Source organism: Callorhinus ursinus, unplaced genomic scaffold (genome assembly GCF_003265705.2).
Source record: "Callorhinus ursinus isolate GAN/ISIS: 27379988/994484 unplaced genomic scaffold, GSC_fseal_2.0 scaffold20, whole genome shotgun sequence".
In the NCBI taxonomy this organism is placed as follows: Eukaryota; Metazoa; Chordata; class Mammalia; order Carnivora; family Otariidae; genus Callorhinus; species Callorhinus ursinus.
The window spans coordinates 25,462,373-25,476,772 of record NW_027397082.1 but is presented as its reverse complement, the minus strand read 5'-3'; positions in this window follow the sequence as shown (position 1 = coordinate 25,476,772).

Here is a 14,400-nt window from a genome sequence, read left to right as displayed (position 1 = left end):
GCGGCTCTGTTTTGCAGAATGATTGTCTTTGAGTGAAGTATGTGTTATAGAATCAAACTTGGCATTTTTAATTAACATAAAAGAATCTCAGTTCTTACATGCTGTATATAGGTATAAAAAAAGGAATTCTTTATACACCTCTTAGTAAATGGCTTCAGAGCCACTTTACCACCTGAGAGACTTCTTGGACAGTGTCCCATGGGAAACTGGGAATGCTTGATTTCATAAATGGGTTTTAATTAACTTACGTTTTGAGTAATACTTTTGTTCAATTTTCTTAAGATTTCTGAAAATCTTTGCTTTTGCTATCAAAGGTAACCATTTTTTTCTCTTTAAATTTTTTTATTGTTAGGTTAATCACCATACATTACATCATTAGTTTTTGATGTAGTGTTCCATGATTCATTGTTTGTGCATAACACCCAGTGCTCCACGCAGAACGTGCCCTCTTTAATACCCATCACCAGGCTAACTCATCCCCCCGCCCCTTCCCCTCTAGAACCCTCAGTTTGTTTTTCAGAGTCCATCATCTCTCATGGTTCGTCTCCCCCTCCGATTTACTCCCCTTCATTCTTCCCCTACTGCTATCTTCCTCTTTTTTTTTTTCTTAACATATCTTGCGTTATTTGTTTCAGAGGTACAGATCTGTGATTCAACAGTCTTGCACAATTCACAGCGCTCCCCATAGCACATACCTTCCCCAGTGTCTATCACGCAGCCACTCCATCCCTCCCACCCCCCCAAAGGTAACCATTTCTGCTAACATTGTTGTATTCAGATCTGAGGGGTTGAATGGGCCATGGCTCTCTTACCAGGGACAAAATACCAGTGACAAGAATTTCCCAGGAGCTTTTGGATATTTATGGCCCAGCATTATTAGCTGGAAAACTGGCAACCACATTCCAGGGTCTTGGAGTGGGTCTGTACTTGGTGGCTAATGGTTCAGAGGACTATTCTGACCTTGACCTTTGAATAAACCAGTGGGTTAATGCCACTGACCCAGCTCTGTGACTTCAACAAGTACCTCTGGATTTGGGAATCCCATTTGACTTCTAATCCTAGTCCTGCTGATGTACAGACTATGACCGTGTCGATCTAATCAACCACTCAGAGCCTTGTGAAGTGGGGAAATAACGCCTTCCTCACAGGGCTGTGGGGAAGAGAATAAAATGAGATAATGTGCCAGGTGCCAAAATCAAAACTTGTCGAATGGGCAATGACTGATAGTGGCCTGACTACTTCTACCCTTCAAAGTCCACCCCATTTTAAATAAGGGGCATAATCAGAAAGGCTGCAGGTTCATTTGTTCTTTTCTTTCTCCTCCCTCCCCCCTCCCCCCTCCCCCTCCCCCCCTTCTTTCTGTTCTTCCTTCCATTCTTCCTTCCAGCACAGAGAACAATTTGATCTTCTTGAAGTAGATGACTCCCAAATTTGCAGTCTGGCCTCGATACCTCTTCCAGGTTTCAGGCTTATGTGGAATATTCACAAATGATGGTTCTATTGTGTTAAGCTTAAGAATGCAAACACAAAACCCCTCTCTGCTTCTGTCCCCCCCCCCCCCCCCACAAACACACCCCAACCAGCAAACCTGGTTTTCTTCTTTTTTTCTGTTATGGACAACATTGTTCAAGATGCGCAGACTTGAACTTAAAGATTTGTTTATTTTAGAGAGCGAGGGAGTGCCAGTTCTCTAAAATAATGGGAGGGGCAGAGGGAGGGAGAGAGAGAGAGAAGCAGCAGAGTCCCTGCTGAGCATGGAGCCTGTAGTCATGGGGCTCCACGCAGGGCTCAGTCCCAGGATCCAGAGATCATGACCCCAGCCAAAACCGAGTCAGAAGTTCAACCTACTGAGCCACCCAGACACTCTGTGCTGACTTGCACTTGGAGTCGATTGTCTTTGTCTCCTCTTTGACTTTCATCCTCATGCAATCAGCCTCCAAATTCAGTTAAAGCCTCCTTCCTTCTTCCTCCTTCCCTCCCTTCCATCCTCCACCCTCCCTTCTATCCATGCCCTTCTCGGTGCCATAACTCAGATGTGATAGAAAGTGTCCATGGAGGCTGTTCAGGTCTTCTTACCCCTTCTTACCCCATCCCATCATTTCCCATCAGAGTTTTCTGACTCTGGCATTGGCTTCTCCCATCCATCTGTCATTGTCCACTGCTCTCCGCGCCCCCCCCCCAATTCAGTTGCCTCCTCAGCCATTTTCCTACTCATGATTTTCCAAAGGCTCCATGTAGTCTGCAAGAAATATTCCTTAGTTCAGTCTGCCCACCTTTCCCTTCTGACCCAATCTCTCATTTTCTCTGCTCCAGCCATATATGTTCATGTACTGGAATTGTCATTCCCTTTCCCAGCCAAGCTCTTCCATCAACCCACCTCATCTTCTAGTTCCCACTTAGTCTAGAAGACCTTCTAGGCCCTTTTTAATCAGTTGGTTGTGATTACAGTCCTTCCTGACAATCACATACTTGCTGCAGCATCATTTCTTCATTCCATTGTTGGGGTTACATTCCAGAGTCAAATAAGACCTGATTTGTGAGATGCCTCCAACAGCCAATATGTCACCCTGGGTAATAATGCACATAGCAGTTCGGAGTTTGCTTCTCTGGTGTCAGATGGATCTAGGTCCAGATCCCAGCTCTACCACTTATTAGTGGTGATTGAGCAAGTTTTTCATCTTCTTCACCTCTGTTCCCTCATCTATAAAGCTGAGTAGTAGTAGTGCCTACTTCATATGGTGGTTTTTTTTTTTAAAGATTTTATTTATTTATTCATGAGAGACAGAGAGAGAGAGGCAGAGGCAGAGGGAGAAGCAGCCTGCCCGCCAAGCAGGGAGCCCGATGCGGGACTTGATCCCAGGACCCTGGGATCATGACCTGAGCCAAAGGCAGACGCTTAACTGACTGAGCCACCCAGGTGTCCCTCACATGGTGGTTTTTATGTGAAGGGGGTAATATGTGATAAAGCACTCAGCATAGTAGCTGGCACCTATTAAGTGGTTCAATAAATGATTGCTATTATCCTTTATTTCTTGCTTTAACTTTCCATGGCTGGTTTAGCAGTAATGAAGACTGACTGTGATACCAAGTTTCTTGTTTGAGGACTGTGTGACCTTTATGGTCAAAAGACTGCAAATGGAAGTCAGAGAAATGAAAGCAATAGTTTACCAAGTTGTAAGATTTTCAAGGGCAGAGATAATGTTACATTTATCTTCATGTCTCCAGCCCTAGAATGGGAATGTAGTAAGCTTTCAAAAATATATGATTAAGTTAACTAAATGTTGAGTTGCAAAAACTTCATGGCAAACATCTGTGGTCAATTTTCATTTCTGTTTGTCATTTCTTACAGTTGTCAAAGTAAATGGAATGCGGGGATCCACTCACTGTCTGCCCTTAAAGAAAAAGTATGGATGTGTATACATATGTGTGTATGTTTGTATACATATGCATGAATACACTCATACACATTTAAATTGTTATTGTTCTTTTAGTCTAGCTTCACTGGATTTAATGTGTGTTCTTCTCCCTCTTTTCCCACCCTAGACTTTTTGGATTTGGGTCCGTTGCTAGGTGTGACCATAAGTTTGTCCTTGGATTATAACCAAGGGGAGTCTTCCTGGAAGGAAAGCTACCTGCATCTGATTTACTTGAGTTTGGCCCTGGCATGAAATCTTCATGAATCCAGCCTTCATGGTGCGCTGGAAGAGGTCACGAAGGAGAGGCCCATTAGGTCTGTGGACTACTGATGAGCTTTGCCTTTTTCTTGAAAATCTACATTTATTTCTGGGCCATTACACTGGACTGGTCACAATGTGGTTCAGGCTCTGTATAAGTTCCTGGTGAGGATGTATAAATGTGCATTCAGAATGCTTGCTTTGTTGGCACTCCTTGGGTTCTGGAAACTTTAAAGATAGAAATTTAATGTGAAAATTTTAATTCAACACATTCATTGAGTGTTTATTATGTGTCAGGCACCATGTTGGGCCCTTCTTCTGGAAGGATTGAGACACTTAACATTTAAGTAGTTGCTAGGGTGATGAGTGAATGGCAGGTTGGGTTGTTCTCCCTTCATCTCCTTCTGTCCTTTCTCTTCTCATCCTTGCCAGGGTGGAGAAAGACAATGCATCAGAGTTGTGGCCACTATTACCAAGTAAGTATTTGTCTGTATTGTAGATGTTTACTGTGGAGAGTATGAAAGATCTGGTGCCTCCTAGGGTTCTAGAGGACCTTGGGGATCTGCTCTACCCCTCCAAATGGAACCAAGAACTGGAGGGAAGACCAGGGTGGTAGAAAAGACCCAGTTATTCATGAGAGTGGAGGTAGGAAAGAGACTAGAGAGGAAACAAGGGAATCCAGGAAAGGACCTTAGAGTCACCATCATTGAAGGGCTGGTCTCCTTGAGGGTTTGGGAAATGGGGGTTGGAGAAGCATTCATAGGCCTCATGGCTGGTGCACTGTGACCACAATGGGATAGGATACACTCCTACTGCCTGACTGCAGACATTTCACTAAGGTCTGATCATGTCATTCCTTCTGAGCCTTTGATTCCCCAAAACTATCACTTTACTCCAGCTGTGGGCTAACATCACTCTGGTTCTGTGGCTTTGGCTCAGCTAACATGGGTGGGGCCCATGAAGCTCTTTGAACTTCCATGTCTGGATTTTGGGTCTGCAGGTTGTCTGCTGACCCGGGCAGAGGGTTCCTAAAATGCCACCCCTCACTGTTCCTAGCCCTGATGTCTGCCTCCTTCCCCCAGAGTGGGTGAAGGGACTGCTCTGGGCCCCTAGTTTCTCCTGGCTGCATCTGGGGAGATCAGAACTATCTTTCCCAGGGCATTTCTGGTGGAGAAGATGCCTTCTTTGGTTGTGAGCTCTGCAGCTGGCCTGCTTTGGGCCTTTCTGCAGACTCTGCCAGCTCTTTGCTTTGTGGTTTGAAACCTCTGGCTTATGGAAGAATAGATGTCTCAGGACTGAACTTGGGAATAGAACAGGCAAGGGGCATCTATCCAGTTAGGGGTGGGAGAGGAAAATGAAGCAGCAGATAGGACTGAGACAGTAACCAGAACTTGAATTTATTAGATAATAAAAATGAGAAGGGGACGTAGGGGCTGTTCAGTGTTTCATATGCTAAGGATGTGGAGAACTACAGGGCACCGAGTCTTCTACATTGCCCCGTGGTGCCAGGTGGTCGAGAAGGAAGGAGGCTGCTAGGGTTGCTGGGGGGGTCACCAGAGACAGTGGACACTGGACAGTGTGGATCAGGGAGGAAAAGCACATATTATCACTCATGCAGAGTGAATGGATAAGAAGGCTTTCCCAGGAAAACACAAATGAGAAATCTAGTTCTTTTTTTTAAAGATTTTATTCATTTATGTGAGAGAGAGAGAGAGAATGAGAGAGCGAGCAAGCGAGCGTTGGGGGGGAGGGTCAGAGGGAGAAGCAGACTTCCCGCTGAGCAGGGAGTCCCATGCGGGACTCAATCCTGGGACCCCAGGATCATGACCTGAGCCAAAGGCAGTTGCTTAACCAACTGAGCCACCCAGGCGCCCATGAGAAATCTAGTTCTTACACTAGGATTCATGCCCCTGAATTTACCAACAGGTCTGAAGCTCATTAACAAACCCACACCATTAACTTTCATGTCTGCTAAGGAGAGAGTCTAGAGCACGCCAGACAGGGAGCTCAGCTCTGAGTTAGACCATGCATGTTTAAATTCTGGCTCTGCCGCCTGCTGGTTGTGCAACTTTGAGCAAGCAATTTTCCCTCTCTAAGCCCTCGTTTGTTTTTTTTTTTTTTTTTTTTTGTGTTTTTTTTTTTTACTGAAATGGGTAGAATATTACCGGCATATTATTGCTATTGAGAGAATTAGTGGGTTAGACTCTATAAATGGGTTAGACTGTATATCTGCTTGGTGTGGGAAATGCCTAGTAAATGGTAGATATTATTACATTCATAACACTGAAGTTTTAATATCATCATGTGCTTCTTGGCAAACATAGCTGACTTAGTCATTACATATTAATAATTCTCGATCATACCGGGCCATGTTGCCCTGACTAGAGCAGAAGCTTCATCCTGGGTGTGCATGGGTAGGTGAGGCAGGCCTTTCTTTGTCTTTTGCCAGAGACATCAGCACAGACCTGGGCCTCTAGGAGGACCTCAGAACTATAGGCCTGTGGCAATTTCTACATGGAATATGGTATTTGGGGCTGAGATGGAGATAACCATCTCCAGAACCTTCTGTATGCTTTGGGTACAAGGGTCTCTTATTACAGAATGTTATGGAAACTCCTTTTCTTTCATGGACCATTTAGGAATACTGAACTGGAGGTCCAGTCTCATCTTTCTTGTTGGGACCTGGAGGGGAGACTTGAACTTGGCTCACAATTTAGGTTTCGACACGTTAAGTTCTGTCTGATAGCCTGGAAAGGGGGTCTCCAAAGGAGGTCATGCTCCTGAGAGGACCATGAAATCCCTGGAGAGAAACTCACCTGGAACAAAGAAGTTTGGCAGAGACAAGTTAAGTAGCAGGGCTAGGGGGAATCCAGGTGCATGTTGGCTCCATTCCCGTGCCTGCCCCCTCCTAACCTCCTCGCCGAAAGGCACTCTGGAAAAGAGCTTGGTGCTAAGGCAAGAGTTGTCACTTGGAGCCCAACACCTCTGCTGTGGGAACCCCAGGGAACAGGAGAAGACCCCTGGAGGTGGGTGGTCGGAAGGAGCCCCATGGCAGCCCTGGTAGCATCCTGTGGGAGCCAGGACAAGGGCAGCCAAAGCAATCACAGAGCAGTGAGGCACAGCAAGAGGTGTTGGGCTGCACTTTATATAGCTACACTCACCTGAGACGAGTTTCCACCTCTCCATAAAGGGCATAATACTAGTACCTACCTCTCAGATGGTAGAGGGCCCACAACAGTGCCTGAGATATGGTAGGTACTCAGTAAATGTTAGCCATTATTGCTTGAGAGAGTCTCCCAGACGAAACTCCTCGAGGGAGGCGTTGAGAGTGAAATCAAGGGAAAAGACTGGGCAGTTTGGAGTATGTCCATAACTGTGAAAACAAGGGGCATCTGAGTACCATGCACATAGAGTCTGCTTCCCACCAGCTGTCTCTCCAGCTGTTTGGTCCCTGTGGTCTCTGAGCCTGGGGCTGGGCCCAGAGAAGACACTGGCTTGTGTAAAGCTCTTGGTTGATTCATAAGCATTAAACTGATGGCTCTGCGCTGGGTTTATTGAAGCAGCCTAATCTGGGCCAATGGAAACAGTATCTCTAAAAAGCCCTGACTATTCCCTGTGCTTTGCATTTGGTGCAGGGGTATATGGTAGGAAAACCTTGCTTGGTTTCCTCATGTTGTTCTATATCAGTGGGGAGATTACTGTCTTCACTTCTTCATTCCAGCAGCTTGTCTCCCCCCACCCGCTGAAATCCCCATGCTGCTGAGTTCCTACTCATTTTTCAAGGCCTTGTTCATGTTGGGATAAATCATTTCTTGCTCCCAGATTCTTTATTTACACGTTACCCTTGGTCATTATCCCATTTGTTCTGCAATAATTCATGTACCTGTGCTTCCCTTACTGTGTTTTCATCTTCGAGAGAGCACACACACGAATGTGTCTCTTATTCATCATTTCATCCCCCACAGGGTCATGTGTGTTTACTAAAACTGATATGAAGTCCCATGAAGTAAGCAGTATCATCATCCCCATTTTGCACATGAGGAAAGTGCCTTGCTCAAGGCCACCCAGCTGGTGGGGGAAGGAGCCAAGATCCAGGTGACCCAGCCTTACCCACTGTACCCTACTGACTGTCACGGGAGGAGCTGAACTATTCCATGAATTGAACTTGGTCAGCTTCACTGACCTTGTTCTGAAGATGATCTATAATATGTATTCCTGACACTTGGGGGTGATAGACCATTTCCCTTTCTGACAAAACTGCGTCCAAAAGAGTGCCAAGGACAGCATCTTCTTGAATTAAAAAAAACAAAACAAAACAAAAAACTGCCGTAGTTTGAAAAGAAGGTGTCCTATAGTGACAGTGCTGCTTCTCCCTTCACATAGACAGGCCTCTCTCGGGCTGCTGGCTGTAGTGCCATCTTCAATTATAAGTCCTCCAGCTTGAAAGATTTTGAATAAGTCTGCTTATGATCAGCATTTGGAAGGTGTTTCTTCTACCTTCCCCCAGCTAACATTGCAGTTCCACTAGCTGAATAATTTTTCCTGGAGCATTAATACATAGGGTCTGTTCATGTCTTAGGAAAATGTTCTAGTAACTCATTTTCTCTTTTCTGCTAAAGTCATTGAATTAAATCATCCTCTCAATGAAACTTTAAAAAATCCATTAATGAAAATGTTAGTGTATTAACAGAGTCCCGTGATATCCATCTAGATTTTAAATATTTATTGGGCAAACAGGAGAAATGGTTAAATCCCCTTATGAAAATCAATCAAAACTGCTCCCAAAGCCTGGTCTTATAAATAGTGTCACATACCAGCCACACTCACCCTCTCATCTGCTTTTCTGGCACTAAATTCAGTCAGCTGAGACCAAGCTACCATGTAAGGAAGAGATTAAACTAACATCCATCAAGGTGAAGGATAATTATTGCTTGTGTCAGACAACACCTGCTCTTGTAGCATTCCTCCACTTAGTTAAACTGGAGACAGGCTAAACTTCCCACCGAATTTTCCATTTGACAGTCGCTCCAGGCAGTGTGTCTGCAGAACACCCTTGCTATGTTTACATTTTTGAGGCAGATTAAAAATGTCACCTGTGAAATATAACCCGAAAATCTCAAACTGTAATATATTAACATATATAAATATAGGGGCTGGATGGGAGTCAGACCGAAGGGGAAGGCAAACCCTTAGCTGCTTCTGGAGCAGAAATCTTTCATCGTACATCTTTTACGACATTTAATGTGCAGATTGTCCACAGATACTCTTCATACTTCAAATCGTGGTGGCGTTGATCACTCTTCACCTTACAGTTTTAGGATTATCAATCATTTCTCAACAGCTTGTGGTATTTTTTTACCAATGGAGAGCCAGAAGTCAGGTGCCATTTGGAACATGGGAGCTCTGGGTTTCCTTTCTGTCATCCCCTTTCCATGGCTATGAAGACATTTGTACCTGAGAAAGGAATCTCTGACCTGGGGCAGAAATGTGAAATGAAGTTTTTTTTTAATTGAAAAGTAACAGTGGTGTGGCGACTGCAGGAGTGTTAATGTCATTGCCAAGGATGCTGCTTGGGTTGTCCCTTGATAGAAAACAGGAGAACAAAAAGTAGAGGATTGGCCCTGGTGTACCTCCAGGTGTTTAAGCTGGGACATGTTTCTGTACATGTCTGAGAGGGACGAAGAAAAAGCAACACGTTAGTTTCTTTCTTTGGGGAAGGGTTATGGGCCTGCAGCTTTTCTGGGTGTTAATCTTACTCTTAACATCTGTGTTGACTTCAATTACTATTTCTTTTGACATACTCTTAAGTACAAGCTCCAGCCCCACTGAAGGTGGAGGGGAAGGAGACTCAAGGCTTCCCTCTAATACAGGGGTACACATAAAAAGGCATTTGTGATACTTAGTTCTTGGGATTACGGTAATGAGTGTATTTTTAAAAGTTCCTGCTGTCTCCAACTACACATCCTCCACATGCACTCAGGTTCCGAGTGCTCTGATGGTTCCTGAGTCTGGTCCTTCCTCTGTCTCCCCACCCCGAACACCCCTTTTGCTTTCACTCGCACCTGTGTATTCCCTCAGGGGGGACTGCTGCGGCAGCACTCCCTCCTTTTCTTTCCAGTCTCCCCCATCTCAGACTGACCTCTGTGTGCCAACAGTCATCTGTCCCAAACTCAAGTTAGAAGGTCACTACCCTGCTGAGAATGTCTAACCCCTTGACGTTAGGTAGCTGCATTTCTCATCCCTTATTGTGGCCTTCAAGGCCTTTGTAATCTGGCCTCAACCTTTTGAAATCAGCTGTGTCAGTTAGGAGGCTTTTGGCTGCAAGTAACAGAAACTGCGACTCAAACAATGGGAAGATGGCATCTCACCATCCAGGAAGTGCACCTTGTAGGGAGACCACAGGTTGCTGGTTTCAGGGACTCGGTGATATCAGTCAAGGGCCAGGTTCTTTTCACCTCCTCCTCTGTTTTTCTTTGTGTGTTGATTTCATCCTCAAGCTGGGTAGCAAGATGGCTGGAGGGTTTCCAGGCATCACAGCCACACCTAACGATGCACCTGGATGAAGGAATCCAAGATGAAGAGAGGAGGAACATTCCTCAGGGCCCTTCTTCCCAGCAGACTCCCCTTCATCTCTCATTGGCCAGACCCGGGCTCATACCCACTCCCCAGTCAGTCACCACTGAGGGGATGGGATCACTATCAGGGCGGCTGGAGCCTGTTCATCCCTGGGTGGGCGCTGGTGCTAGCTTCCCCTGAGGCACATGCTTCCTGGGGGAAAAGGAGGGATCTGAGCAAAACTGTGATGTAGGGAGGAACTGATGCTGGATAGGCAACAAACCCTGTCCACCACCAGGTTTTCTGGCACATGGAGGAATTGACAGTATCCTCAACCCACCATATTCTGCCACACCAATCATGGCTTCTGAATTTGTTCTCAAAACTGTCTTGCTCTCCCACTTTTTATTTTTTTCTGGAAAACTCTTCTGAATCCTTTATGACTGCATTCGTTTCTTAATGCTGTTGTAACAAATTATCACAGACCTTGTGGCTTAAGACAAAGCAAATTTATTTACAGTTCTTACAGATCTCGAGGTCCGAAATCTGAAACGGGTCTCATGGTGCTAAAATAAAGGTGTTTCTTCAAGAGGTTGGCCACATCATTCTGACCTCTGCCTCTGTCATCACATCTCTTTCTGATCCTCCTCTGTCTCTCTTAAAAAGACCCTTATGGTTACATTGGGTCACCCAAATAATCCAGGATAATGTCCCATCTGAAGATCTGTGACTAAATCATGTCTGCAAAGTCCCTTTTGCCATGTAAGGGAACATAGGCACAGGTTCCAGGGGATCAGGATACGGACATCTTGGAGGGGGGGCATTTTTTTTGGCCACCACAATGACGTGGCATAAATGCCACCTTCTCTGCACTGGCTTCCCTTGACTCCATTCTAAAAAGGTCATAAAGAAGAGATTGGCAGAAACATAAGAGATTGGAAGGAGGCAGGATATTTGTCAAGCTTGGGGCACTGGTCTCAGTGCCACCTCCCCTGGCTATCCAGGAGAGGCTGGATGGCAGTGTTCTGTGGCCACCGTGTCTCTCGGACCCCCTCTCTGCGCATGGCCTCTCACCTCTCTTTGTTTTTTGACCTGACGTTGAACTTCCTTCAGGCCTGAGTCAAAGAGACTTTGAACCCAACCCACTGTGGTTTGTGGAGGCGTTCGCAAAAGGAAATGAAGAGGAAATTCTAGCCACAGGACAAAGTACTGGCTTTATCTGCCCCTAGGTTACAATGATTTTTCTAGAGTGAACCTTCCCTTCTGACCATATGCTGTCTTGCCCAGGCCTAGGTTTTTTGTCAGTGGACAGAAGTGATTTAGGTCACACCAAAATGTCTGTCTCTTTCTCTGTCTAATTGTGTATACCTGTGAGCAGCATGGTGATGGGCACCATTGCCGTGAGGCACCCAGTGTCCCAGATACAAATCCTGAGACATGGAAGATGCTTGTCAAGTGGTTTGTTCACAAGTGTTCCCAGGGAAAGCTGGAATGGAATAGGGAATGGGGCAGGGAGGGGAGGAAACCAGCCAAGGGTGCTCTATCAAGCAAAATCTCACAGAGACTAACTTTGGATCAACCCCTCAGGGGAGTTCAGAGACTTGTAGGCCATTTCTGGATTGTCCTGATGAGGGCTTTTGTCATTGGTTAAGGGAGGCCTCCAGGGAGACACAAATTCCCAGGTATTTCTGGCTCTCCAGGCACCCAGGGAAAGCAATTCTGATAGCTTGAGGGGAACCCTCCATCAAAAGAGGCACAGGTGCTGTTGGGAATGAAAGCACACTGGGAGCCAGTATGCCTGGAGAGGGTGCTGGGATCCAAGCAGTTCTGGGCAGAGCACTGACATCTCTGCTATATCAGGGAAGACCCTGTGTTCAGGCATTTCCTCTCCTTAGGTGGCCTAGTCAACCCCCCATGCCCCAGCCTGTCATTATTAGCCTCACTCCCAGTCAGGGCTTCTGTAACACCCCTGGCCCCTAGAGTAGTCTCATCTTCCCAGGTCCAGGTACCTGGGAAGGTACAGGCCATGCTGTGCTTCTCAAGTTGTCTTGACTCTAGAATCTTAAAGGGAGAAATCCGCTTCCTTTTAACACCCTGAAGTTTCTTGCACTGAGTTTTTCAGTCATCTCAGGAAAGCCTGTTTCCACCAGAAACTACTTCATTGCCTGAGGATGATAGATGTATTTGTCTTTGAGGGAGGCTAGGGATCCACCCTCTGTCTGCTGCTATGAGCCTGCAGCTGGGCCAGCCTCCTGAGCACCCAAGCAGTGGAAGAGGCCATTGTGTCCCTGCCTAGTCACCTTGTCTTCCTTGAGATTCTCCCCTCCCTTTCCCATCCTTGGAGCTTGACCCCACTCTTGATCCCGCTCACTTGCTCTATACTTCCTTATCACTTAGTAGAGGCCAGTTCTGCATTTGAGGCAGTGTAATCCAAAGTTTCTAACTGCTATTCCCTGAGGTTCTACAGTCAGTAGGTGCCATAATCACTTCCTTGGGTATTGACAAATGATGCTGTCCACTCAGGTAACCCGAATGAAGCCTTTCCAAAAACACATTATTGTTTTTTAAAATGCAGTGGCTACTCAGGGCACTTGGATGGAGCCATCAGTTATGTGTCAGACTCTTGGTTTTGGCTCAGGTCATGAGATTGGCCTCCGTGCTCAGTGGGAGTCTGCTTGAGATTCTCTCTCCCTCTCCCTCTGCCTCTCCCTGGCTTGCTCACTCTCTCTCTCTCAAATAAATCTTTAAAATGCAGTAGTTACTTTGCTACTTTTAGTATACTTAAGTTACTATATAAGTAATAATACTAATAATTATTAAAACAACAGCTAGTATTTAAGTACTGTGCCATATATTTTACACACATCATTTCATTTTATTCTTTACCCTCAACAGTCCTACAAGGTAGGGTTTAGCATTATTACCGTTACCATTATTATTTCACTGGTGGGAAAATTGAAGCTCAGAGAAGTTAAGTAATGCCACTGAGCTTACAGAGCTGAGACTTGAATCCAGATCTGAGTTCATAAAGCCCATGGTCTGAATTATCACTGTATTACCCCTTACCTCATAATGAAGAAGGAGTCTCTTACTCAGAATTGAGGGCATTTCATAGGAATAGGAATAAATGGATCTGGCAAATGAGAATGTTCCTTCAGAACTTTGGATTCCAATGGTATTTAGTCATCCCATTTATTAGATTCCTTACCCAAGAATTAAGTAGAAAATAGTTTCTTTTCCCCAAATCCCTTTCAGATGTGTTGGCCACCAAAGCAGCCTCCATCACCCCAAAATGAGTCACTACACAAACCAGTTTTATTTCGACTGTGCTTTTCTGAAAGAGGGGCATAGACCCTCCACATCAGCTCTTTTTAGAGAGATTTCCTGGAAGTCCCACCCGGTAACTTCTGCTTTTGTCTCGTTGGCCAGACTATGTCAAATGACTTCCCACCCCTAGCTGCAAGGCAGGCTGAGAAATAAGGCTGGTGTTTTGATTATTTTTCCTTTTTTTTGAAATTTGGCCTCCCCAATGAAATCAGCATTTTATTAGGAAGAAGGGGATAATGGATACTGCATAAACAACTAACTGTTTTTATACCTCACTCCTGTTTTCCTTTTCCAGTTGAGGTTCATGGCCCATTATTTCAAACAATCTTGGGTCAGTATTCTAAACTCCTTAGCATCTACTCTCTTAACACATTTGGATGTCCCAAAGACATCTAAACTCAGTGTATTCTCAACAGAATTTATCTTCTTCCCAAATATATTCTCACTCATGTGAGTGAGTGGTACTACTGTCAACCCAGTTATTCAAACCAGAAACATAGCCATCATCCCTGTTTATTTTTCAGCTCTCACATCCAGTCAGTCCCAGATCTGTGATTTTGGTTCCCATTTCTCTGATACCTTTTTTCCCATCCTTTCCTTCCTTCATCCAGCAGTGTATGAAAAGCATAACATATCATGATGAAGTAAGGTTTATGCCAGGGTTACTAGGATGGTTCAATTTTAGAAAATCTATCAGTATGGGGCACCTGGGTGGCTCGGCTGGTTAAGCATCTGCCTTTGGCTCAAGTCAGGATCCCAGGGTCCTGGGATCAAGCCCCGCATCAGGCTCTCTGCTCAGCAGGATGCCTTCTCCCTCTGCCTCCGCCTGCTGCTGTGCTTACTT